This window comes from Pan paniscus, chromosome 10 (genome assembly GCF_029289425.2).
Source record: "Pan paniscus chromosome 10, NHGRI_mPanPan1-v2.0_pri, whole genome shotgun sequence".
NCBI classification, from domain to species: Eukaryota; Metazoa; Chordata; class Mammalia; order Primates; family Hominidae; genus Pan; species Pan paniscus.
The window spans coordinates 25,365,061-25,392,495 of NC_073259.2; the positions used below are offsets into that span (position 1 = coordinate 25,365,061).

Here is a 27,435-nt window from a genome sequence, read left to right on the forward strand (position 1 = left end):
GCTCTCCTGGTTACAACTCGGTGTTTGCCTTATTTGAACAAGATCTCATCAGTTGTCCACCTGCAATTAACTGAAGCTCAGCTGTTGTCACTGGCTGAGACTCAGGTATTGTTACAGGAGTACTCCTAAATTAGGTCTTCTGTTAGTTTACGTGCTAAGTGAGGCTGCGGTTAGTTATGAAAGGACTCACATACTCAGGCCAAATTTAGTTTAACACTACTTAATGTTCAAAGTCTGGCCTCTCCAGCTAGATTATAACCTATCCCAGGTTATTTTCACATCCATTTTGCTGTGGAAGATAGGCATCTATCTAGGGGATTAGCTAACTCAAGGCCCAGCCCCTCTCCTAATCCTTGCTACCACAATAAAAAGGATTTTGTGGCTAATTTGATTTATCAAATTTCAGGATGCTGATTAGGCCACATTTGCCAAAGGGTTGATGCTCGTTTAAAGGTTACCTATGGATATGACCATTTCTTCTCTCTTTCTTCCAAGTGGCTGGCAGGCAGGCTGATCCATAGGGCAGTCTGGCCACCCACCTTACTCTCCTCATTTAAAAAAATCTGGGGTAGCTGCCTGATAATCAAATTTAGATTTGGGGTTAGGTAGAAGGAAAAATCACTCTTTAATTCTTGAATCCAATTAACATAGAGCTCCACGTTGGGGTTTCAGGCTGTGCCAATATCAATAAAGTGTTGTTTGATTTTGCCTTTGCTCCTTTATGTCTCCATGAGATCCTTAAGGAGAGATAGTATGCCTGATACTAATATAGGATTTGGGTATTTCTACACAGTTTTTTTAAGTGAGCACATTAAAGATTTACCTTTTTAATTAGCCCTAAGTGTGATAAATCTGGTTCAAAGGAGTATAGTAGAGAACAAGTGTAGTCACTGAAAGAATAAATATTGAATGAAAGATTGCTAAGTTAGGTACAATCTAGTCAATGTCCTCTAGAGCAATTAAATATAATATTGGGACTTATCTTTTTTTTTTTTTTACCTGACAGGAGTCATTTGGATTTACTATATAACATCTCTACTAATCTCTAGGAGACAAAATTTATTTTCATTGTTATTTGCCAAGAATCATTTGCATCATTATAAGTTTTCTTAAAAAATTATTTTAAGTTCCAGGATACAAGTGCAGAATGTACAGGTTTGTAACATAGGTAAACATGTGCCATGATGGTTTGTTGTACCTATCAACCCATCGCCTAGGTATTCAGCCCCGCATTGGTTAGCTATGTATTCTGATGCTCTCTCTCCCTTGGCCCCCTTAACAGGCTCCAGTGTATGTGTTGTTCCCCTTCCTGTGTCCATGTGTTCTCAATGTTCAGCTCCCACTTATAAGTGAGAACACGTGGTGCTTGATTTTCTGTTCCTGTGTTAGTTTGCTGAGGATAATGGCTTTGAGCCCCATCCATGTCCCTGCAAAAGACATGATCTCATTCCATTTTATGGCTGCATAGTATTCCATGGTGTATATATAGTACATTTTCTTTATCCAGTCTATCATTGATGGGCATTTGGGTTGATTCCCTGTCTTTTCTACTGTGAATAGTGCTGCAATGAACATATGCATGCATGTATCTTTATAATAGAATGATTTATTTTCCTTTGGGTATATTGAAAAAGGAGGGACTTCTCCCTAACTCATTTTATGAGGCCAGCATCATCCTGATACTAAAACCTGGCAGAGAAACAACAAAAAAACTTCACATCAGTATCCCTGATGACATTGATGTGAAAATCCTCAATAAAATACTGGCAAACCAAATCCAGCAGCACATCAAAAAGCGTATCCACCAGGATCAAGTCGGCTTCATTCCAGGGATGAAAGCCTGGTTCAACACAGGCAAATCAGTAAACATAATTCATCACATAAACAGAACTAAGGACAAAAACCACATGATTATCTCAATAGACACAGAAAAGGCCTTCAAAAAAATTCAACATCCCTTCATGTTAAAAACTGTCAGTAAACTGGGTTTTGATGGAACACACCTCAAAATAATAAGAGCTTTTATGACAAACCCATAGTCAATATCATACTGAATGGGCAAAAGCTGGAAGCATTCCCTTTGAAAACCGGCACAAGACAAGGATGCCCTCTCTCACCACTCCTATTCAACATAGTATTGAAAGTTCTGGCCAGGGCAATCAAGCAAGAGAAAGAAATAAAGAGTATTCAAATACGAAGAGAGGAAGTCAAAACTGTCTCTGTTTGCAGATAACATGATCCTATATCTAGAAAACCCCATTGTCTCAGCCCAAAAGCTTCTTCAGCTGATAAGCAACTTCAGCAAAGTCTCAGGATACAAAATCAATGTGCAAAAATCACAAGCATTCATATACATCAACATTATAAGTTTTTCTACAAGTCAACATCTACCCTCATTGAGTGGTAAAATACCCTAATCAATAGTAAATTGTAAATCAAACAGAGGCAAATAATTTAGAGAACTGAATAATCTTTGAATGTGTATACTACACATGTGTGTGTGCATGACTTGAAAGAAAATGTAGTCATCCTTTTGCCTTTTTCCAAATTTTGGATATTTTTTTCCTTAGCAGTCCCACATTATAGTCATAAATAATCTCTAAAAATAATTCTTGTTCTCCAAAAAAAAATCCCTGGTCTTTGGCCCGGTTCATTTACAAAGGTATAGCAAGAGTATAAACTAATATACTTAGTTTATGTCACCTTATAGTATGGTCAGCAAATACAGAGATTAGAGTGCTAAGCAACTACCAAGACCAGAAAATTCTGCAGATTTCTTAAGAAACCAAGATTGCATTTTGAATAGGCTCTCTACAGAAGTTTAGAAACATTGTATTAACAAAATTTTAAGCATATGCAGAAGTAAAGTTGATCCTGTAATAAATACCCCTGTACTTGTTTCCCAGCTTCAATAATTATCAACCCATGGCTCATCTTATTTTTTCTATAGTTGCCCTCTCAACACTAATTTAAAATTTTCTTATATCTTTATTGAAGTATAATAAAATACATAGGTTTATTTTAAGCCTTGGTATACATGTGCATAATGTGCATGTTTGTTACATAGGTAAACATGTGCCAAGGTGGTTAGCTACACCTATCAACCCATCACCCAGGTATTAAGTCCAGCGTGCATAAAATGCATATGTTTAAAATGTGTAATTTGATCAAGTGACATTGGCAATGTCAATTTCATTGACGTGTGTATATACCCATGAAATCATCTCTAAAATCCAGTTACAAAACATTTACAGCACAGCCAAAAGTTTTCTCTTCCTCTTTGTAATCTGTCTCTCTTCTATCTTCAGGCAACTACTGACCTACTTCCTGTCTCTGCAGATTGCATTTTCTAGAATGTTATATAAATTCAATTATGTAGTATGTACTCTTCTTCTTTGCTTGGCTTCTCTCACTAAGCATAATAATTTTGATGTTCATCCTTGTTGTATGTCTCGATAGTTTAGTATTTCATGATATGGATGTATCATAATCTGTTTATCCGTTCATCTGTTGATGGCCATCTGGGTTGTTTCCAGTTTTTAACTGTTAAAAATACAGCTGTTATGAGCATTCATGTACAAATTTTTTATGTTTGGGTTCTCTTGTGTAAATACCTAGCAGTAGAATAGCTAAGTTGTATGGCAGGTAACTGTTTAACTCTTTATGAAATGTCAAATTGTTTTCCAAAGTGGCCATGCTGTTCCACTGATATGGTTTGAATTTCTGTCCCCACCCAACTCTCATGTTGAACTGTAATCCCCTATACACAGGATTGGAGGAGGGGTGTGGTGGGAGGGGATTGGATCATGGGGGCAGATCTCCCCCTTGCTGTTCTCATCATGGTGAGTTCTCATGAGATCTGCTTGTTTAAAAGTGTGCAGCACCTCCCTCGTCTTTATCTTCCTCTTTCTCCGGCCATGTAAGATGTGCCTGCTTCCCCTATGCCTTCTGCCATGATTGTAAATTTCCTGATGCCTCGTCAGTCATGCTTTCTGTACAGCCTGAGGAATTGTGAGTCAACCTCTTTTCTTCATAAATTACCCAGTCTCATGTAGTTCTTTATAGCAATGTGAGAACAGACTAATACAAATCCAAAGCAGTGAGTGAGATTTTCAGTTGCTTCATACCTCACTGAGGCTTGGTAAGATTATTTTTATTTTTTAAAATTTAGTCATACTGGACGGGCATGGTGGCTCACACCTGTAATCCCAGCACTTTGGGAGGCCGAGGTGGGAGGATCACGAGGTCAGGAATTCAAGACCAGCCTGTCCAAGATGGTGAAACCCTGTCTCTATTAAAAATACAAAAATTAGCCAAGAGTGGTGGCGGGCACTTGTAATCCCAGCTACTCAGGAGCCTGAGGCAGGAGAATCGCTTTAACCCGGGTGGCGGAGGCTGCAGTGAGCTGAGATTGTGCCACTGCACTCCAGCCTGGGTGACAGAACAAGACTCCATCTCAAAAAACAAAAACAAAAAACAAAGTCATTCTAATGAATGTGTACTTGCATCTTATTGTAATTTTAATATGTAATCTCTGTAATGATTAGTGATGTTGAGCATCTTTTCATATACTTTATATTTCATATACTTTATATCTTCTTTTGTGAAGTGTTCACAACTTTTGCCCACTTTTAAAATTGGGTTTTTGTCTTCTCATTGAGTTGTGAGAGTTCTTTAGATATTCTGAATCAAAGTTTTTTGCTGTACATATGTGTGGCAAAATATTTTGCCCAGTGGTTTGCCTTTTCGTTTTCTTAATGATGTGTTTCAAAGAGCAAAATTTTTAATTTTGATGAAGCCCAATTTATACAATTTTAAATTATTTGTGGTCTTTGAGTTCTGAGAAATTTTTGCTTGCTCTAAAATCTCAGAGGTATTGAAATAATATGTATGTTTTCATTGTTGATTTCCAACTTAATTCTATTGCAATCAGCATACTCTGTAGAATTTTGATTTTTAAAAATTTATTGAAACCTGTTTTATGGTTCTATGCTCTATATTGGTGAATGATATGGTTTGACTCTGTGTCCCCACTCAGATCTCAAATTGCAATTCCCAGAGTTGGTGGAGGGACTTGGTGGGAGGCGATTGGATAATGGGGGTGGATTTCCCCCTTGCTGTTCTCATGATAGTGAGTGAGTTTTCATAAGATCTGGTTGTTTAAAAGGGTGTGTGGCACTTCCCCTTTTGCTTGCTCTCTTCTGTTCTGTTATGGTGAGATGTGCCTGCTTCCCCTTTGCCTTCCGCCATGATGGTAAGTTTCCTGAGGCCTCCCCAGCCATGCTTCCTATACAGCCTGTGGAACTGTGAGCCAATCAAACCTCTTCTCTTTATAAATTACCCAGTCTCAGGTAGTTCTTTATAGCAGTGTGGGAACAAACTAATACAGTGAATATATCATCTACATGTACACTTGAAAATCATGTGAATTCTGCAGTTGCTGATTTTGTTAATTATGTCACGGTGGTCCATGGTATTGTTCAGATTATGTTTTTACTGAGATTTTATCTGGCTCTTTCCTCAATTGCTGTGCATGAGATGGTAACATCTCCAACTTTGATTGTAGAATTGTATAATCCTCCCTTTAATTTTGCCAATTTCTGCCCTCATATCTTATATATTTCAAATCTCTGGTAGTAGATTCATACATGTTTATGATTTTATGTCTTCCTTTATTATTTTTATTAACTCTGGTAATACTATTTGCCTTGAAGTCTAACTTATCTGATATTAATACGGGCACTTCAACCTTCTTGTTCTGACTTTTTGCTTGGTATATATATTTTTAATCCATTTTATTTCAACTTATGTCTTTATATATAAATTGTGTTTCTCTTGGGCAGCATATATTTGTTCTTGCTTTTTTAATCCATTCTGAGAACCTCTGCCTTCTATTTGGATTGCATAGTTAATATTTAATCAGATTACTGATATGATTGGATTTATGTCTACCATAGCATTTTTTTCTTCTGTTTGCTCCTGTGCTTTTTATTCCACTATTGTTCTTCTCCTACCTTTTAAAAAAATTATTCGAATATTTCTAAAGCTCTGTATGCTACATTTTGGATGTGGTTTGTTTGGCCCCTCCAAGTCTCATGTTGCAATTTGATCCCCAGTGTTGGAGGTGGGGCCTGATGGGAGGTGTTTGAGTCATGAGGGCAGGTCACTTATTAATGGCTTGGTGCCATCCTCTTGATAATAAATTCTTACTCTATTAGTTTCTATAAGAGTTCCTTCTAGAGCTGGTTATTAAAAGTGAGCTTAGCACCTTGCCCCTCTCTCTTGCTTCTTTTCTCTCGCCATATGATCACTATACAGGCTAGCTCCCCTTGGCCTTCTGCCATGAGTGGATGCATGCTGGGGACCTCCCTGGAAGTTAAGCAGATGCCAGCACCATGCTTCTTGTACAGCCTGCAGAAATGTGAGCTGAATATAAACCACCTTTTTTTTTTTTTTACAGATTGCCCAGCCTCACATATTCCTTCATAGCAACACAAACGGACTGAGACAATATATAAGGTATTTTGTGGCTTTTAAGCTATACCTCTTTGTATTATTTATGTTTAGTGATTTTCCTAGTGATTTTATTGTATGTCCTTAACTTTTGCAGTCTATTTAGAAGAAATATTTTATTGCTTTTTGTAAGATGTAGAACCCTGCAACTACACAGGTTCACTTGCCCTCCTCTCCAGGCTGCTATTTTTATGCCATAAGTGTCACGTGTATCACATCACATACATCTAAATCCCATAAGACAATGTTATAACTTTTGCTTTAAAGTCATGTGCATTATTTATAAATTAAGAAGAAAAAGTAGTCTTTTATATTTACTGCCAATGCTTACTAATTCTTATGCTCTTCATTACTTCCTGAAGATCCAGGATTTTTCTTTTTCTGTGAGGGGTTTTCTGGTTAAAAAAAAAGAAAGAAAGACAAAAGAAAAATTGGAATACCTGACAGACAAATTCTAAAAGAGCTGTAACACTTATATAGGGCTTTATATGATATCATTTCTCTCTCTAGGCTGAAGAAATTCCCTTAGTCATAGAATAGACCAATTTCTTAGGAGGGCTTTGTAGAAACTGGTACAACAAACAAATCACAGCATTTATTTAAAAATGGTAGGTTTATCACACGAGAATAATGACATATATTTTCATATATAAAACTCCAGAAAATTCAAGAAATTTGGTTGTGCAATTGTTCTGTCAAATTATTTCCTTTGAAAATGGAGGACAGACTCTTATTAATGCTCTGTGCAAAAACTACACTAACCATTAAAAGAAAAGAGACTATGTTTGTTTATGAATTCCGAGGGGTTAGTGAGAATAACATGTCACCTAAACATGTGTTAATATCTTTAAATGAAGGGATAGCAGTAGATCAAGAAGAGACAGTGCTTATCTCATAAAACTTAAAACTATACTTAAATTTTTCCAAACAAATAATCACAATCAGTTTCTCTCATCAGCTCAAATCTGGTTTTCTGCTGCTTCTTGAATATACATAAGTCTGTTACTTGAAGTATCAGTGAGTAGAAGCACTTGGTATAATCCTTTCCATCAAGGTCCTGAGAACTTCCTTCTTTGTAGAAAATCCAATTCGTAGAACTTTTAGGAGAGACAAAGAAAAGAAAAATAAACTACCCATTGATGAGAGGACAGCCCAGGTCTCAAAAGGCTGTTTTATCTTGCAAAAGTGAGACAGACAAAAAACCAAAACAAACCCAATCACAAACAAGTAAAATACCATTAAAAAGATGATCTATCATTCCTTACTTGTCAGAGAATAAATCTTGATCTTTACATGACAGAGATTACAGAATGGGCAGACAAGAAAATTGTATTCCTCTTCACTGCTGTCACCAACTGGGAAAGCAAACCAGAATCAGAACCAAAGATGCACAAGGACTGGGAAAGGAAACAAAGCCAGAGTCAGAAAAACAAAGCAAACAGAAAAATAGAGCCTAAGAAGGGAAATTTTGATAACCACTGGAATCACTCAGGGAATCAAGAAAAGACATGCCTGGTTCTAACAGCCAGTGATGAACATTTCTCAGGTGACACAATTTAATTTGTCCAGCTCATATGTCTTCTTGGTGGAATTTCCAAAACTTGGTGGAATGCACTTCTTGTTGGAATTTTCAAAAACTGTCAAAATATAATTTTCAAATATTAAAACGACATTATTGCAAATATAAAATGAGCACATTAAAGATATATTTAACTCAGTGAAGGAATCAGCAGGATGGGAAATTTGGTTTCCTATAATCTATTTAATAGCAGTCTACTTCTTTCACTGTGACATACCACATAGTACCTTACACATAGTTGATATTTATGTGTAGTCAAGGTTATTAATTTTTGAAAGTTACTGCTCACTTTTGACTACAGAATGTTGTACTTCTAACATATTCCATTGTTATCTATGTTTCCAAATACTTTTTATTCTTGAGATCTTCAGATTTTTAAAAATTAATGTCCTTGCATTTTCCAAGTCACTTTTTTGAAATTATTGACTTTCTGTTGATTTTACATTAAAATTCCAATTTTGATTTTCTCCTTAAACTATACAGAAAAATTCAGCTTCATGTCTGGATTGAGAGCATTGTTTTCAAACTTAAAAGTTGAGACTCCTTTTGCAGGAAGGAAATCTTCATGAACCAACAATGTTAACAAAATATTTATTATGGTATGATTTAAATGTTTACAAAGATAACATTAGGTATAAATTTCTTACGCTTATAGCTCCTATACAAATGTAAACCAAAAGTATTTTCAAATTTAATACAAAAAAACCACAGAGCCAATACCAAGGGACTTAAACTACTAATTTTATGTGACAGATGATGTCAATTTATTAAAACTGAGTAATTTGTTATGTTGGCCTAAGAAATTAAAGGTTAAATTGTGGAAGATTTAAGAGTTATAATCTCTAGATCAATAGTGTCCATTTTTTTTATTTTTCATTTTCAATTCATCTTGGTAAGAATTTAAAGTTGTACACCCCACAGTATGTGTGTATGAGCATATATGTATGTGTTAATATGCGCTACCACATTAATAAATATTGTTCACTGTAAAACATACAGGGAAAACAGAATTGATAAAGGAATAATACAAAATTTATATAGAACTTCTAGTAATGTCTCTTCTGCACTCCATAAATAACCTTGTGCTTTTTCTGAGATGTGTGCCCGCCCTTTAAGGTCTGACTCCATCATGAAATTTTCATGATGAACTATCTCCATCCAAGTGTGCCATCTCACATGTAGATCCTGTTCTCCTCCAGTCCTCCCCTAGGGACTCATTCCAGTGTTAATTTCATAGTGGTTCTACTTTGCTGCAGCTGCCATGCTTATTATGAGAGTTGTTGGGTTGGGTGGGAGTGATGTCAAAGAAGCAAGAAAGCATGTACTCTGGGAACATGAGCCTGGGCAATGAACTGAGAAGCAAATGTTTATATTTAAAAACTGTTTTCGTTTCCCTTTTACAACTGCATAGAAAGCCAATTAGCAGGTTAAGTCATGAGTGGCTACAATTAGTAGCATGTGGTTATAGAGCCTGTCCAGGTTTGATATGGGCTCTGGAAATTTTTGAAGGTCTTGCAGTTCCCTGGAATCTTCTAACTAGGCAACTGCTTTTCAGCCTCTGTGTCATTTGGATAGCAGAGCAACATACTGATCTCAACAAAATAAAATAGTCAAAAACAACTCCCTCAATCCAAGTTCCAGTTCACAAACATTTCCTTTTTGTATGATAGATTTCCAATCTGTCATTTATACCTCCTTTTCCTATTAGAATCAGACTGGGCAGGACAACCTTAGATCATCTCACAGCAGTTGTTCACTGTTGGACTTGGTTGACTTTTTTCTCTTTTATCGTAATGTGCTTCTCACATTGTTTTACCAGTTAGTGACACAAAGTGAAAAATTAACAATAATATGTAAAATTTCCCTTTATCTTCATGGAAGAATAAACAAGAAGACTGTGAAATAAGATGTTTAGTTGAATCAATTGCTAGGGAAACATAACATCATCTGAAGAGAATTTTAAATTTCATAGTTCCTATTCTTGTATCCATTTTCCCTGCTCTCCTCACCAGGCTCTAATAACCCATCAGCATATATTGGTTACGCATGGGAATGTATATTTTGCTAAATTCTCCTAAGGTGATTCCAATAGTCCTCTCCTTAAACCTGAAGTTTGACCATAAGAGTTTTTACATTTTTATTTTTAATTAATTAAATTTTTGCTGTATTTTATTTTATTGTGATAAGAACACTTAACATGAGCTTTACCCTCTGCACAGATTTTTAAGTGTAGAAGAAAGTATCGTTAACTATGGGCACTATGTGGTATAGCAGATCTCTAGAATTTATTCATCTTGCATAACTGAAACTTTATGTCTATTTTGATGTTTGATTAGCAACTCTCTGTTTCCCCCTTCCCTAGCCCATAGCAACGACCATCCTACTCTTTGCTTCTATAAGCTTCACTATTTTAGATACCTCTGATAAATAGGATCCTGCAGTATTTGTCCTTCTATGACTGGCTTATCTCACGTAGCATGATGTCCTCAAAATACATCTATGTTGTTGCATATTTCAAGATTTCCTTCTTCCTTAATGCTGAATAATATTCCATTGTATGCATATGCCACGTTTTCTCTATTTTCATCTGTTAATGTGCGTTTAGGTTGTTTCCATGTCTTGGCTATTATAAATAGCAATGAACATGGGAGTGCAAATATCTCCTTGAGATCTTGATTTCAATTCTTTTGGGTAAATACTCAGAAGTGGGACTGCTGGATAATATAATAGGTAGTTCTATTTTTAATCTGAGGAACCTTCATAATGCTTTCTATAGTAGCTGCACCATTCTGGAAAGTTTCTATATTGTTTCATTTGTTTGCTTGTGGTGAAAGTGAGAAGAAAATAATTTTGAAGATTATTTTTCAAGGGAGATTGTGGTGGACTTTTTATTCTTTGCAAAAGAAATAGAAAATAATGTGACTTGAATAGTTGGGAGATTGATATGGCAGAAGACCACAATGAGTTCCTTGCATACATTTCTTATTTATGAGTCTAGAAATGTCATTAGAATAGTTATTTCTGAATGCGTGTCTGTAAAACAAACACAAAAGACACCACAGACATATGATGTCTTGATTATTCTTGAATTATGGTGTAGGATGTCACCATGTCAGGAGAGGGGTGAGGATTGAGGTCAAAATTATTTGGACTAAAATTGCAAGTGGCATAAATGTTTAAATTTAGGGAAGTGATAAATTAATTAGATTATTACTGGTAATAAACCAAGACCTATGTTCTAGTGTTAGAGTAGCCCTTGCATTTTGGATGAGTTACTTGTCCTCTCTAGTCTTCTGATTCCTCATCTGTAAAATAAATAGTCTGGACTAAACATAGCTTTCACGTGGTGTTATAGCAGAATTCTTCTTTGAATGAAATAGGGAAAGGAAACAGAACATGTCAAATAGGAAAAGAGGAGTCTGTTTTGGTTAAAGTAGGTTGCTGGAATCCCCCTGTCATTCATTCATTCATTCATTCATTCATTTGAGATGGAGTCTTGCTCTGTTGCCAGGCTGGAGTGCAGTGGTGCAATCTCGGTCCACTGCAACTTCCACCTCCCGGGTTCCTGCCATTCTCCTGCCTCAGCCTCCCGAGTAGCTGGGACTATAGGTGCGCGCCACCATGCCCGGCTAATTTTTTGTGTTTTTAGTAGAGACGGGGTTTCACCATGTTATCCAGGATGGTCTCGATTTCCTGACCTCGTGATCCACCCCCTCAGCCTCTCAAAGTGTTGGGGTTACAGGCATGAGCCACCATGCCTGCCCCACCCCCTGTCTTTTAAATTAGCTCCTAAGGCATCCTCAGAAAGAGAGCTTCCTTCATGCCATTCTGACATTACTGGTTTGTGGATCAGCATTTGAGAAGCTCTGGGTTCTTTTCAAGCTCCAAAATTCAATGAATATATTGTATGTGGGTTGGGTGGTATAGTAAGTTTATTTTAGAGTGGATGCAAATTCTACCATTTATTTGTGTTCACTAATTGAAAACTTTCCTAAGGAAGAGGTATTTTTACTCCTGTTTGAGTCTGATTCCCTTAATGTAGGTGCTGCTTTTGCAGTACTCACTTCATCAATTGTCTCCTCTCTTTCCTGGATCTCCTGATTTGCATTGGGTTCTTTCACATTCTCAAACTTCTTTCACATTACCATTTTTTCATTTTTCTCTCTCTCGCACACCAAAGCAGACAAACAAAACGTCTCCATTCACACTTCGTTCTCTTTGAATTACCACCCTAGTGAAAAAAATAATACAAGTTTTCCATCTCTGTTTCCTCACTATTCATGATCTATTGCAATTTGGCTTCATTATTACCTGTACGTGAAAGTTCTTTTACTAATTTTACCTCTTGTCAAATCTAATGAAAATTTTCAGTTTTTCTTTTACATAACACTTTAAGTCATTCAACTCTTTTGCGTCACATTTGAACCATAAATCTGTTCTTGTGATTTATTTACTGGTTTCCTTTGTAGGCTCTTTTTTCTATGCCTGCTTTTGATATGTGCTGTTTCCCTTGTGCCCTTGGCATTTTTTTTTTTCAAAAACCCATTTTCATCCATGTTGAAGGCTCTACCTGCCACTTATCTGTTGATAGTCTAAAAATCTGTACCTCCAGTTCAAGCTGTTCCCTAGATTTCAAGACCCATTCATCCAATATGGGTATCCGAAAAGGCATCTCACACTCAAAATGTCCTTAATAGAATTCACATGGTTTCTGCACATACCGTGCCAGCTTTCAATCGATTGCTTCTCAGCTCCAATTCTTCTCTTTATTGCCTTCTCTATGATAATGGAGCTAGTCCCTGTCAGCATTTCTCCCTTGTCAGCTGGCATGATGTTAAGCTTTGTCAGTAGTGAATTTTGAAGGGCACTACAGGAAGGAGAGGTTTCTCTTCCTGGTTCATGTGCTCCTCTTTATAGGCTCCAGCAGCACACCATGGTCAGCAGCCAGCAGTGATTGACACTTTCCTGTGGGCCACTTTCCTCAGTACCCCAAGAGTAGCTTTCCAGTGGTTTCTGCATCCTGGCACCTCTCATGTGTCATTCCTTCCATCATCCCAGCTGTTGGAATCCTAATGTGTTCTGCTGGTGTGGGATGCTAGCAAAATACTTTATCATCACTGCGCCATGGCTGCATTTCTCTGTCAAGGTCTGGAATTCAACTTTGGTGGGAGATGAAGGTCTCCTTCAGATTTGTTGCTTCCTTAGGTGTTATATCCTAGCCCCAGAGGTAGTGGCTGCTAGTGGATATCTACCATTTCTGTTGTCTTCAAAGTTTGCTTCTTAGTAGGTTATCCCTTATTTTAGCTAATAATTCTATGTGTTAACATTTCTCTATTTAAAGTACTGTGTGATTTCTGTCTCTCCATTTGACCTAGACCCATATGTATACCTCCTTTTTGTATGCTTCATCACAGAGACTATAACTACCAGAACTCATTCTTACTACTAATATCTAATCAATTGACAAGTCTTATTTACACATTCTATTTAATACCTTTCTTATGCCTCTTCTCCACTTTATCCCTACTATCTTTGCCCTTGGTTATACCATATTATCTTTTACTTGGGCTCTTACAGTAGACTCCTATCACTGTGTTACAGCTAATTTTGATCAATATAATAAATATAACACTCGTTTAGTCGATCTCTTATATTAGTCTTATAAATTAGACCTATCTGCAACTCTAGGGCATATTTTATATCAGATAAAAATGATTCTGCTTTGATTTTATGAAGACCTTTGAGAATACATCTAAATTGTTATGTAAGACTTACTTGTGACTGGTAAACTCAGTTTAGATAATGAGCTCTCAAGAGCATACTATTGAACCAATTTAATTTGCTTCATAGCATCATTGCACAGTGGTTAAGAGTATGGACTTTGAAGCTAGCCTGCCTGCTTTTCAGTCCTGACTCTAGTATTTACCAGCCATATGACCTTAGCAAAATGTTTAACTTCTTTGTACCTCAGTTTTCTTCTTTAACATCGGTTTAATAATATTACTTAATTCACTAAATTGTTAGGAGGATTAAAGTCTTAGAACATTTCTTGGCAATGAATAAATGTTAGCCATTCTTGTTATTGCATTGATTAAATAATTAGAGACTATATTTTTTCCAAAATATATTTAATGCTCTTGTTACTTGTTTTTCAGTATTCTATGATAATGATAAAGGTAATGATGATGATGATGATGATGATAATGATGACGATGATGATATGGAATGCAATCATTAAGGCTCAAACACGATTCTTTTCTCATTTTGGCAATGGCCTATAAAGCCCTGCCTCACAAGTAAGGGGAAACAAGGGAGAGAGTATGGATAAATTAATATGAACTGATCACAATTACAGGAAAACAAACTCAAAGGGCACAAAGGAACAGTCATGTGTACTGTTTTTGAATACAAAGGACTTTTTTTTTTTTTTTGTCCTCAGAAAACACTGAATAGCCTGTTGATTTCTTCCTGGCCCCAAATCTTTGGGTAGTACACTTCTTTTAATGAACTTGATGTTTTTATTTTCTAATTTAGATGATACTTGTTTAAAGCATTCCGCATTTCATCATTAAGACCTCTTCTTTCAGCAAAAGCTCTCACGTTATTAGAAACACTTCTGGGCAATTAAGAAAGGATACTACATGAACTCATCCACTTGACAGGGCCTTTTTAAATTTTTTTTGAAAAGTTAGCTACAGCTATAATCATTTAATTACTTGATATTTGTCAAAAAATTGCTGAATTTAGGTACTTTAATGACTGACAGCAAAGCAGGCAGAAAACTAGCACAACATCTGCCCACATGGAAATTACTTATTTGTGACAGACCTTTGCAACCAGCTCTCACAAACCATTCCAGCACTGGAAAGAAAGTGTCTACAGAAGGGCTGTAAAAAAAGCCCCAGCAACGTCAAGGACAACTGGACTTGAAAAATTTGTTCATGACAAAGAGTATTGGAAAATTTCTGTGCCCTTTAATGTATTTAATGAAAGTATTTGGTTAAACTGTGATCTCAAGTATTAATTTCTACAGCCTTAAAATATTTGACTTTGTAGAATTTTCGTCTTTGTGTACTCTCAATCATCTCCAAATGGTAAGGCTCTTGCTTGGAGAAATTATGTGGCTCAAACATGTTACATTTCCAGATGGGCATGAAGAAGAATTTTATGGAATGTGATGGGTTCTAATTCGTCATAGGACAAAGTCGCCAATGAATAGCAAATGCAAAGCAGATTTTTCAAAAGGTGTTACCATTTTTCATTATTTACCTAGGAAATAGGTCTCCCCCAGGGTGGATAATCATTCCTTTTAGTAACTGATACAAAAGACTAACTGAAAAATCCTAAATTGAGATAAAAAAAGGAAAAATCTTACTTTCTGACCTCTGTTTAGTGTATTTTTCTCTCAGAATGAGAAATGTGTTTGTTATGTGATCTATATGTGTGTGCCTATATAGGAATGGGTCTCAAAAATTTCCACATCAGTGAGAAATACCCAGGAAGCTTGTTTAAAATTAAAGTTGTAGATCTCATCCTCAGAGTGCTGGTGTAGAACTTGCAGATAATTCTGATGGAGGTGATCAGTAGACTACACTTTCAGAAAAACTAGTTTATGAACTAGAGAGGGAAAAACTGAATAATTTCAAATGAAAGAAGAGATCATTTGACTGTGTTATGGAAACCATGCCAGGTCCTAAAAATACAGAGATTATTCAGATACATTCACAGGAGGAATAAAGTTTGAGCTGTGCTCACTCTCATAGCACTGGTAGGAAAACAGGGCCCCTCCCAGTCTTCTGTGCAGTTATTTAGTAAAAACAGAATAGCTCCAGGGGCTCTCTTCACAGCTTTGCTAAGTAGTGCTCTTCAGCACCGCTCTTGCCTCTTCTCAAATAGAGGTTGTGATTAATTTGAAAGTTGTAGGCATTTTACGTGTATAATGCCACCCATGTTGAACTTGAATACAATTACTGTAGGTTGACTAATGCATTTACTTGATTTCGTTATCCATATTTTGAGTTAGTGCTTCATTATGCAAATTTATGCAAAATAAAACAAAATAATATTTTGAGCCAAGAACACTGTTCTTCTTTTAGAAAGAGTTAATAGAGTAAAATTAAATCAAGTTCAAGAGAATGAACATCAGAGGAACACATGAGTGTCACATCTGCTGTCATTCTGGGGACGCTCTTCTAAGGACTCTCTTTAGAGCCGTCTCAGGGGCACTTGGTATGGAAACACAACATCCAAATGCAAAGGAGTACTCTATACCTTCCTCAAAGTTCAAAAGGCATGTAGAGTCAAGGAATGAAGATTTTCCTGTTGGCTGAGGATCAACATCTTGATGTTTTGGACTTACTCTAAAAATTAAAGGCAAGAAGAAAAAGAATTAATGAGCAAGTTTTCATAGTCTGATTAACAACTTCCTAGAAAAATTTATAGTTCCATTCCTATGTTTGGGAAAAACAGATCTTCATTTTCTCTGCAATTTACTATCAACATTATGTTTTTATACTTTCTATTTGAAGAAAAATCCTTTGAGTCTTAGTCTTTTTATTTCAAGTAATGTAAATTTCCAATTTAATCTCACTCTTCCTAAAATATGTTAACTTGACTCAAAATAGTCCTTAGTAGATGAGCTTATTCCCCAGTATAATATCAGTCATTTACATATTATCCCCCAGTATAATATCAGTCATTTACATATAGTATTTGTGTCCACTTATTAGTCAACCAATGCTAATTTATTGGACATTTACTGTAGCCCTAATTTTGTGACTGTCACAAACGATATAAGTATTTGTCCTTTTCAGCTAATCTACACTTAGTTGAGCATAAATGTCATGAAACATAAAAAGTAACTAATAATTCACTAAAGAAAATGCTAAGTGCCAAATGCGTGATGCAAATAAAAAATAAGCACAGTTGCTGAGAACACAGGAGGAGGACAAGCAAGCTCTGGGAGTAGCTGGGAATGTGCAACAGAGCGGCAGAAAGCTTGGGCATCACTTTAAAGGATGATTGGAATTCTATACGTAGAAACAAGTTTGTGGGGGAAGATGGGGTTGGAAGAAGATCTTTCAGATGGGCAAAACAATATGAGAAGTCTGAAATTATATAATGACTCCAAAAAATTAGAGATGAAAACTTAGTTGGGGGGAATAAGGTAGGGAAGACTGAGAATAACTGTGAATATTATGTGAATGAGTTTGAAATGTATTCTATAATAAATGTGAAGATGCTAAGATTTTCTAAACAGGGGAGTGATCTGAGTATGCTTGTCATTTGTGTAGCATTAAGAAAAACAGGAAGTCGGGTATTAATCTGGCAATCATGTGCAGGTTGCATTTGACTGTGACCATTGGTGTTAATTACTCCTCAGTTGTGTTTCCATAGCTCTATAAACACACATCTTTTGTGGTACACCATAAAACAGTTACTTTCTCATATACAATAAATATTTAGAGTGCTTACTATGTCCCAGGAGCTCTTCTAGGTACTGCTATTACAGTGGCAAATAGATAAACAGTCTCTGCCCTAATGAAACTTACATTTTAATAGGGGAGACAGGCCAGAATAAAATAAAATCACTCTGCAAGATACAGCATTGACTCAGATAGTGATGTGTTATGAAGAAAGTATAGAAAATTTGGACCTAGAGAATGACAGGTTGAAAAAAGACTAGATGGGAGTAATCAGGGAAGGTCTCTTTGAGGAGGCAGTGTTTTGTGTACACCTGAAAAAGGAGAAAGGAGGAAGATATTAGAAGAGCTGGAGGTCAGGTATTCCAGGCTTTAGATTTTATTCTATGTGTGACAAGAAGCAATTGTGAAGTTTTATTTCATGTATTTATTTATGTTTTTTAGCAGAGGAGTGATATAAACTGATTTCTGTTGCTTGATATGGGCTCTCTTCATGGTTTGCAGATGGCCCCTTCTTGCTGTGTCTTTGCATGATGGAGAGATGGGGGAATGGAGAGTGAGAGAGGGGAGAGAGAGAGATTGATTTGAGCTCTGTTCTCTCTTCCTTTTACAATAATGGCACTAAGACACTAATCCCATCATGGCAGCCTCACTTTCATGACCTCATATAAATGTAATGATCCCCCAAAGACCCCACCCCTAATACCATCTGATATGGTTTGGCTGTGTCTCCAACCGAATCTCATCTTGAATTATAGCTTCCATAATTCCCACATGTTGTGGGAGGGATCCAGTTGGAGGTAATTGAATCATGAGGGGCAGGTATTTCTGTGCTGTTCTTGTGATAGTGCATAAGTCTCATGATACCTGATGGCTTTATAAAGGCGAGTTTCCCTACACAAGCTCTCTTGCCTGCCACCATGTAAGACGTACCTTTGCTCCTCCTTTGCTTTCCGTTATGATTGTGAAGCCTCACCAACCATGTGGAACTGTGAGTCAATTAAACCTCTTTCCTTTATAAATTACCGAGTCTTAGATGTGTCTTTATTAGCAGCATGAGAACAGACTAATACACCATCAGAAAACTCAAATGTAAGTCTTTGATATATAAATTTGGGGGTGAGGAGCATAAACATTCAATTCATAGCAATCTACTATGAGAAGAAAGTAGCAATGCTGCTGTCACTCAAAATGCCATGGCTCTTAGGATCCTGCTCGTATTGAAATGAAATAAATCTTGCATCTGTCTGAAGTTTCCTCATACCATTTATTTAATGTGAGCATCATTATTCATGTTCCTTCATTATCCTGTGTAGTCTGAGTGAATACTGGTTTCCAATTACCCTATTGAAGTTACTGTGCTTTGTTGGTGATCATCACAAATTCAAGCCTTGCCCAGAGGATGCAGGTAAATGTTAACAATAATTCATTTTCTGGTCATTTTAAATTTACTTTTTAGAATTTTACAATGTAAATGTAAAATACCATATCTTCCAACTATGTCTTCTCTTCAGCTTTTTTAGGTTGTAATCATACATTCCTCGAATGTGATCTTTTTCAGTGTTGACCCATCACTGCCTTCCATATGCCACCACCAATGGGGAGGAGCGAAAAGGACCACTAGCAAAGTAAGAATAGTTCTCTTCACATCAGGAACCTCTCTCCCTCATTCACTCTGGCTTCAGGCTGACCTGGGAGAACATGGCCTTGCCACATTGATCTGAGGCAAGAACATCAATCAGAAGGGCCTGTTTAGGTGTTGCAGAGCAAAGGTCTTGAAATCCCTCAGAGGAGATACATGTAGATACCCCTAGAGGAATGTTGAGACTACAGAAGGAGTGGGGGACCACCCTGGGGGCCAGCAGTGGAGGAGGTGGTCAATGAGTTAAGAACATTTGCCACTACTGCTACCCCTGCCATGCTCCAGTGCTTTAGACCAGAGACAGCATCATAGTCAGAAGATGGACAGGCAAAAGAGTACACATGGGCCCTACGTGAGGCTCAAGCCCAGTGGATTTGTAAGCCGAGCTCAAGGGTGGGAGAGGTGGTGTGATAGGCAGTCTCTAGGATGGTCCTCATTGCTCCCCATCTCCTGATATTCACGTTCTTGAGTAATCACCTTTCTTTGAGTGTGGGCTGGACTCACTACTTGCTTCTAATGAATAGAATACGGTAGAAGTAATGATACGTCACCCCTGAGATTAGGGTACACAGAGACTGTAGCTTCTGTCTTGAGCATTCTCTCTCTTAAAATTTTTAGCTGAGAATAGCCAGCTGCCAGGTTGTGAGGCAGCCCAGTGGCACAGCCCCTGTGTGAGGGAGCAAGTCCTGCCAGCAGCCCTCTGGGTGAGCTTGGATGCAGATCCATCAGCTCCTGGAATCTTCAGAGGACTGTAACTTCATGGAGACCTTGAGCCAGGGACACTCAGTTAAGCTGTTCCCAGACTCCTAAACCACAGAAACAAAGATAATAAATGTCTATTGTTTTAAGTCTCTAGATTTGGGGGTAATTTGTTATGCAGGAATAAATAACTAATACAAGTGGAGAGAAAACTCACTGTATAGATAGTGTTCAAAATTCTGGAGCTAGATGAGATACCTAGAGGAAGTGTGTCATTAGAGAAGACCAATGATAGAGCCTTGAGGCACCAAGGTCAGAAGCAGAGGAGGGACCAACAAAGAGGACTATGAAAAAGTGGCCAGTGAGGTACAGGAAAAACCAGGGAAGGAGGGGGTCCTCAAAGTCCAATGAAGAATATGATTTTAGAAGGGAAGATTTTGTTTTTTTTTTTAAAGTAGGCTAAATAAGATGAAAACTGAGAGTTGCTTATTTACTTGGTAAAATGGAGACCGTTAGAAACCATAATAAAAGAAATTTCAGTAGAGTGATGGAGATAAAATCTGATAAATGTGGATTAAAAAGAGAACAAGAGGTGAGAAAGTGGAGAGAGCTCATATGAGCAATATATTCAAGGAGTTTTGCTATAATAAAAATTATGAAAATGGTGTAGCAGCTGGAATGGCACATGAAATAAAGGAAAGTCATTTAAATATGGGACTATTACAGCACATTTGAATTGATGGGAAGGAGTTAGTAGAAAGGAAAGATTGACGTAGGAGAACAGGGAAATAGGTTAGTTTCACAAGCTATTGTTTCAGCTACTGTAGGCAGGAGAGGATGGCGTCCTGTGTACAAGTGGATGTAGAGAGGAGCGCTTATTGTTTGTCTAGGTTTACAAGAGACAAGTCAGATTATAGGCAGAGATACAAGCGACTGGTATAAACAAGTGACGGGAAATGGTGTAATTTTTCTTTTGATCCCCATTATTTTCTCATTGAAATAAGGGAGATGGGTGAGGAGAAGCTGTTGGATGTTTTAAGAGAAGGAAGGTATTAGATAGGTTGTTCAGGGGAAGAACAAACTATGAGAAAAAGGTAATTGTGTTGCTGAGATTTATAATAAAAACGTAACGGCAGGTGAGTCTGCATGATTATGATGGTGCTAATAAGATTGTGTTTGCAGCTGGGCTTGGTAGCTTATCCTAGCACTTTGGGAGGCCAAGGTGGGGGGATCACAAGGTCAGGAGATCGAGACGATCCTGGCCAGCATGGTGAAACCCTGTCTCTACTAAAATACAAAACATTAGCCAGGCATGGTGGTGTATGCCTGTAGTCCCAGCTACTCAGGAGGCTGAGGAAGGAGAATCACTTGAACCCGGGAGATGGAGGTTGCAGTGAGCCGAGATCACGCCACTGCACTCCAGCCTGGTGACACAGCACGACTGTCTCAAAAAAAACACAAAAACCCAAAAAAGATTGTGTTTGTGTTGTTTTCCTCCAGCTCAGCTACTCTGCTGTAGCTGTGGATGAAGAAGAGGAGTGAAGTTAACCAGGGTTTGGGTTTTGCTCTGGGAACGTGGCACAGGAAAAAAGAGACAAAGGATCAGAAGGTGTCTGTGAACTGTGATCATATTGATGGATCATGGCATCTAAGCTGAGTAAATAAGGAAAGAAGGGAATACAGGAATGGGGTGATGGACAGGAAATAAATAATGAGATCATCAATTGGAGGTCAGCATGGGGTTTGCATGCTGGCAACTTCTTCCACTGTCTTCTTCCCTTGTATAATCTCTCCATCCCTTGGTCACAGGCTTGTAGCACTCCGGCCATAGGAAACTATCTGCCACCCCCTCAGATAGATCAGGCTGTTAGGTACATGCACTTGCATTTTCGCATATGCTTTCCTCTTAGTTTAGAACACTTCATTTCTTCATCAAACTGTTCTTTCTTGACTCTAACAGTCACTTCCTTCATGGTATGCTTCTAGCAATGATCACAGCGTCCTGTAGTTATATTTTATGTACTTTAGTCAGTTTCCCTAATTAAAATGTGAGTCTTGTAAGAGCGGAGACCTTATATTATTCATGTTTGTATTCCTGGCACAGGGCTTGGTCTACATGAAATAAATGGCCTATGTCCCTATGTTTTTCTGGCATGAAAGAATGTTTTGGGGGAACTGCAGTAAAGACAACAGATGAGGAGCCTCCTCTCTCAGAATATTTTATTTCCACTCTCACATCTTCCATTATAATATTCAAGAGGCATATGCTTTTTGAGAGTAAATATATTTTAATAGTACTTTTATGTAGTTTCCTTATGTATTTCTTAATTTTTATATCAGCTTCATTTATAAACAGTAACAAAGTAGAAATAAAAGTAGGATCCTGTAGCTAGATCCACAGCAACTCTCTGTATACAGAGGAGACAGAAACTCCTCATTGACATCTACTTTATTCTTTGTGGACAGGTAGGTGAGTCAGTAAGAACATGTGTAATAATGACAAGGTTACAGGTTAAATTTCATGAGAAGCATGTTGTCTTTCATATTTATCTATCCAAGTTTGTACATAATGGTGCGGAAATGTGAACGAATTACTCTAACTCTACCAGCTCTTCTGGAAGAACCCCTCAGTTCATGAAGTGGAAACACAGTAGTGATTGCATAGATAACATGGAAGAGCATTCACTTGGCAACTATTATTAATTAAGGGTTAATTCAGAATAACTTATAAACATGGAAATAGTAAACTGAGCCAGAGAGATTAGCAGGCAAAATTCTTGTGGAGCAAACAGAGAGGAAAAAAAGAGACAAGTAATTAAATGTAACATATAACCAGGTTTATAATGAAAATATAGGTCAAAGCTCACTAGAGCAAATATTATTATGACACTTTCTGCCCAGAGGAAAAAAATTGTAAACCCTAGTTAAGGATCCATTTTTAAGCATGATTACAATGCAAAACAAAATTACAGTACAGCAAACTAACATTTGCAATTCCATAGGCCTTATTTTCATATTTATAAAATAGAAACACGGAGTTCTGATAGGTATTATTATCATTTTGTCATTTAATGACATGAGAAAAATTAGCCTAAAGTTGAACAAAGAACATGAAAGTCAGAAATATTATTTTATATTGTTCCAAATTGACATTGGTATCATAGGAATAAAAAAGAAAATATTAGTGTTGGTAATAAACAATGTTATGCACTAGAATAAAAGGATATTCTTCCATAGAGTAGACATATTTTATTCTTTTTAAGGACAGAGAAGACATTTAATTATTATGGTTATCACTTATTATTATTGAAACAAACCAGGTGTGAGACCTTTCTTGAAGTGCAGATTTTTTAATTAAAAATTATTACTAATTAACTTATATCCTCTACTATGCCAAGAAAAATCTTGGCCATGCTGGCAATGCTTAAAAATTTAGAAAGTGGCTACATTTGTAGAGGTGTAATTTACCATTAAATTTTATTAAAGTAGATAATATTTTGATGACAGTAGAAAATGTTTTTATTACAGCATACATAAGGATGCCCTTAAGCTTATCCAGTTTTTCATTTTTGAGTGAGTGTACTAACATTTCTCCTGCAAGGCAGTGAATGAAATTTCAATCACGAAAGGGTTAAAAACATTGGTTAGAATTGAAGTATATTCTATTTTCTAGAATTCACATGCATAGTTTAGAAATGCTATCACAGCACATTAAATGTTATTATACTGATTATTTATCACATGGTTAATTATGCCTAATGCAGAGTGAGAGTTTACTGCAACTGATTATAATTAGATGTGTTTGGCTGCAGTTAGAATTCATAATGGTGCAAGGTTTATATTTTCGCTTGGTATGTGAAAGGGAAAGGCTTTAGTAATGAATTTATAGCAATAATTAGGTCATAGATTTACTGCTAAATGCATTACAGTTAAGCAATTCTATATATACATGTCTCAGGACTGAATGCATATGCACATATTTATCTGCAAAACATAACCAAAGACGCATTAAATTGCTGAAACAAATTGGTTTTCTTTTGCTATCTGGTTTTTAGGTCATTGTTTCCAAGGCTCTTTGAGATCACTGAATTGAGAGGTGTGACTAGAAGTCTTTATACATATATTCAATAGTGCAAGACTCATTGAAATTGCTGTAATAAATGAATACCAAATTCAGTTACATATTTTCATTAGTCTGGGCATCTAGGCAAGTAAAGCCTATTAGCTGGGAAGGATTACAGAACAGGGCATCTAAAATTTCCTTGCACAGCACAATAAATGCCTTCAATAGGATGTCAGCATACCTCTTGTCCTTCCATTTTCTGTGGTCAATTATAATAAGTTCTTTCAAAATTAAGTTCTCAGGTTGGAAATTGTGAATATGACTATTTCTACTTTACTTTTATCCTCTTTTGTGCAGGGAGCAAACTCACCTCAGAAGTCACATCAGAAAGTACATTTAGAATTTTTATTTTTGAAGTACATAATTCAAATGTAATTTTTAAATTTTATATATCTTAGTAATAAAATACATTTCATACATTTAAATGTTGTCACAAGATTTTGTTGTCTATCCTGTTTAGTACTTTGATAGTTGCCTGAAAGTTGGGAAGAAGAGCTAATATTTCAAATGGCAAAATAAAAGTTCAGAGATCTGCTTCCCGCCGTGCCCCGCGGCCAGCCTGGGTAGCCGGGAAGCGGATGGGGCGGTGCATCACTCGGGTCCGCTCCACACCGTCGCCGCCACTGCTGTGGTCGCCGGTTGGCCGAGGGGCCGCGATAACTGGTTGCCCGCAGTAGGAGCAGAGTTCGGTATGTACCGCCGCCAGGAAGATGGAGGGGCCTTTGTCCGTTTCGGAGACCGCAGCAGTGGGGAGGCGATCCGCTCCCAGAACATTATGGCTGCAGCTTCGATTGCCAATATTGTAAAAAGTTCTCTTGGTCCGTTGGCTTGGATAAAATGTTGGTGGATGATATTGGTGATGTAACCATTACTAATGATGGTGCAACCATCCTGAAGTTACTGGAGGTAGAACATCCTGTAGCTAACGTTCTTTGTGAGCTGGCTGATCTGCAAGACAAAGAAGTTAGAGATGGAACTACCTCAGTGGTTATTATTGCAGCAGAACTCCTAAAAAATGCAGATTAATTAGTTAAACAGAAAATTCATCCCACATCAGTTATTAGTGGCTAACGACTTGCTTGCAAGGAAGCAGTGCATTATATCAATGAAAACCTAATTGTTAACAAAGATGAACTGGGAAGAGATTGCCTGATTAATGCTGCTAAGACAATCCATGTCTTCCAAAATCATTGGAATAAATGGTGATTTCTTTGCTAACATGGTAGTAGATGCTGTACTTGCTATTAAATGCACAGATATAAGAAGCCAGCCACATTATCCAGTGAATTCTGTTAATATTTTGAAAGCCCGTGGGAGAAGTCAAACAGAGAGCATGCACGTCAGTGGCTGTGCACTCAACTGTGTGGTGGGATCCCACGGCATGCCCAAGAGAATCATAAATGCAAAAATTGCTTGCCTTGACTTTAGCCTGAAAAAAAATGAAGCTTGGTGTACAGTGGTCATTACAGATCATGAAAAACTGGACCAAATTAGACAAAGAGAATCAGATTATCACCAAGGAGAGAATTCAGAAGATCCTGGCAACTGGTGCCAACGTTATTCTAACCACTGGTGGAATTGATGATATGTGTCTGAAGTATTTTGTGGAGGCTGGTGCTATGGCAGTTAGAAGAGTTTTAAAGGCATTGCTAAAGCTTCTGGAGCAACTATTCTGTCATCCCTGGCCAATTCGGAAGGTGAAGAAACTTTTGAAGCTGCAATGTTGGGACAGGCAGAAGTGGTACAGGAGGGAATTTGTGATGATGAGCTGATCTTAAAAACACTAAGGCTCATACATCTGCATCGATTATCTTACGTGGGGCAAATGATATCATATGTGGTGAGACGGAGCGCTCTTTACATGATGCACTTTGTGTAGTGAAGAGAGTTTTGGAGTCAAAATCCATGGTTCCAGGCGGGGGTGCTGTAGAAGCAGCCCTTTCCATATACCTTGAAAACTATGCAACCAGCATGGGGTCTCAGGAAAAGCTTGCTATTGCAGAGTTTGCAAGATCACTTCTTGTTATTCCTAATACACTGGCAGTTAATGCTGCCCAGGACTCCACAGATCTGGTCACAAAATTCAGAGCTTTTCATAATGAGGCTCAGGTTAACCCAGAATGTAAAAATCTGAAATGGATTGGTCTTGATTTGAGCAATGGTGAACGTGGAGACAACAAACGAGCAGGGATGTTTGAACCAACCATAGTTAAAGTTAAGAGTTTGAAATTTGCAACAGAAGCTGCAATTACCATTCTTCGAATTGATGATCTTACTAAATTACATCCAGAAAGTAAAGATGATAAACATGGAGGTTATGAAGATGCTGTTCACTCTGGAGCCCTTAATGATTGATCTGGTGTCTCTTTTATTTATAACAATGTTAAATGCAATTGTCTTGTACCTTGAGTTGAGTATTACACATTAAAGTACAACAAGCTGTTTAAAAAAAAAATTCAGACATCTGTATTAACAAACCTACACATGTGCCCCTGAACCTAAAATAAAAATTAAAATAAGAATTCATACATCTTACTAGGCAGAAATCAATTCTTTGTAAATAATAAGAATATGTGTAAAGTCCATCAGTTAGTTCAAAATTAACAGGCAGATGATGAAGTCTTAACTTTGCAGCAAAATGTCAAAAATGCGTTTGGGTTTTAGTGAACCACAGGCTTAAGAGCAGCCAAATGGTTCTTAAAAAGTTAAAACTAAGAGAACTGTGCTGAGGTTAAGAATGGTTAATGAGATTCCTGGATCTAAGGTATTTGCATCATGTCTCCTGGCCTGTGTTAGGGCCTAGGTGCTGCAGGGGCATTCCTTATTTGGAGTCCATCATGGTGAGATGACGGGAGAGGAGGTAGAAGCGTTCCCAGGGTGGTTGAAGTGAACCTGGGCAGACGCAGAAGAAATTGATAAGACCTGACCTCCAAGGGAGAATCGAGGTCACTGCACGTGCTCAATCTGGAGAAGAAAAGACATCATGGAGACTCAACTGTGTGCCAAAAATTAAACACTATCATTCAGAAGTGAAAATAAGTTTATTTTTCAGTGTTCTGAAGCAACTAGAAGTCAAAGTGATGAGAATATTTATATTATTTCAATAAAAGAAACTTTCCTAACAGAAGCATGAACCAGCACTGGGACTGCTCATCTCACAGTGAGTCCCTGGACATCTGAAGTGTGCAGATGGGAGCCAAATGCCCAGCTTGTTCAGGCATAACATGTGGAGGAGAGTCGTATGACATAGGAGCTTTGCTCTGATGACCTCCCATGTCCCTAACTTCTTTATGGTTCTTTAGGTTATCTGGATGTTTTAGGAGGCATATTTTGTTATTGTGTTCAACAACACATAAAAGCATCTGAGGTTAATAAGTATTCCATCTGGGAAAAGAGAAACAGAATTCTGAACTACTGAAGGCCAAAATGTATATAACAAATGGTGGAGTTTTTAACT

At 37.3% G+C, this 27,435-nt stretch overlaps 1 long non-coding RNA gene and 2 pseudogenes across 1 annotated transcript in view; 2 read left to right on the plus strand and 1 right to left on the minus strand.

The window, feature by feature from the left end:
- The window catches only part of LOC117975392 (uncharacterized), a 128,160-nt gene that overhangs the window by 61,174 nt on the left and 39,551 nt on the right, over nt 1–27,435 (plus strand). The window contains exon 2 of the long non-coding RNA XR_008620385.2: nt 6,461–6,519. This is a non-coding gene — a long non-coding RNA (uncharacterized LOC117975392). The remainder of the gene's footprint in view (nt 1–6,460; nt 6,520–27,435) is intronic.
- On the minus strand, nt 6,900–6,987 carry LOC112436782 (U7 small nuclear RNA; annotated as a pseudogene).
- LOC100990379 (T-complex protein 1 subunit alpha-like) lies at nt 24,689–26,622 on the plus strand (annotated as a pseudogene).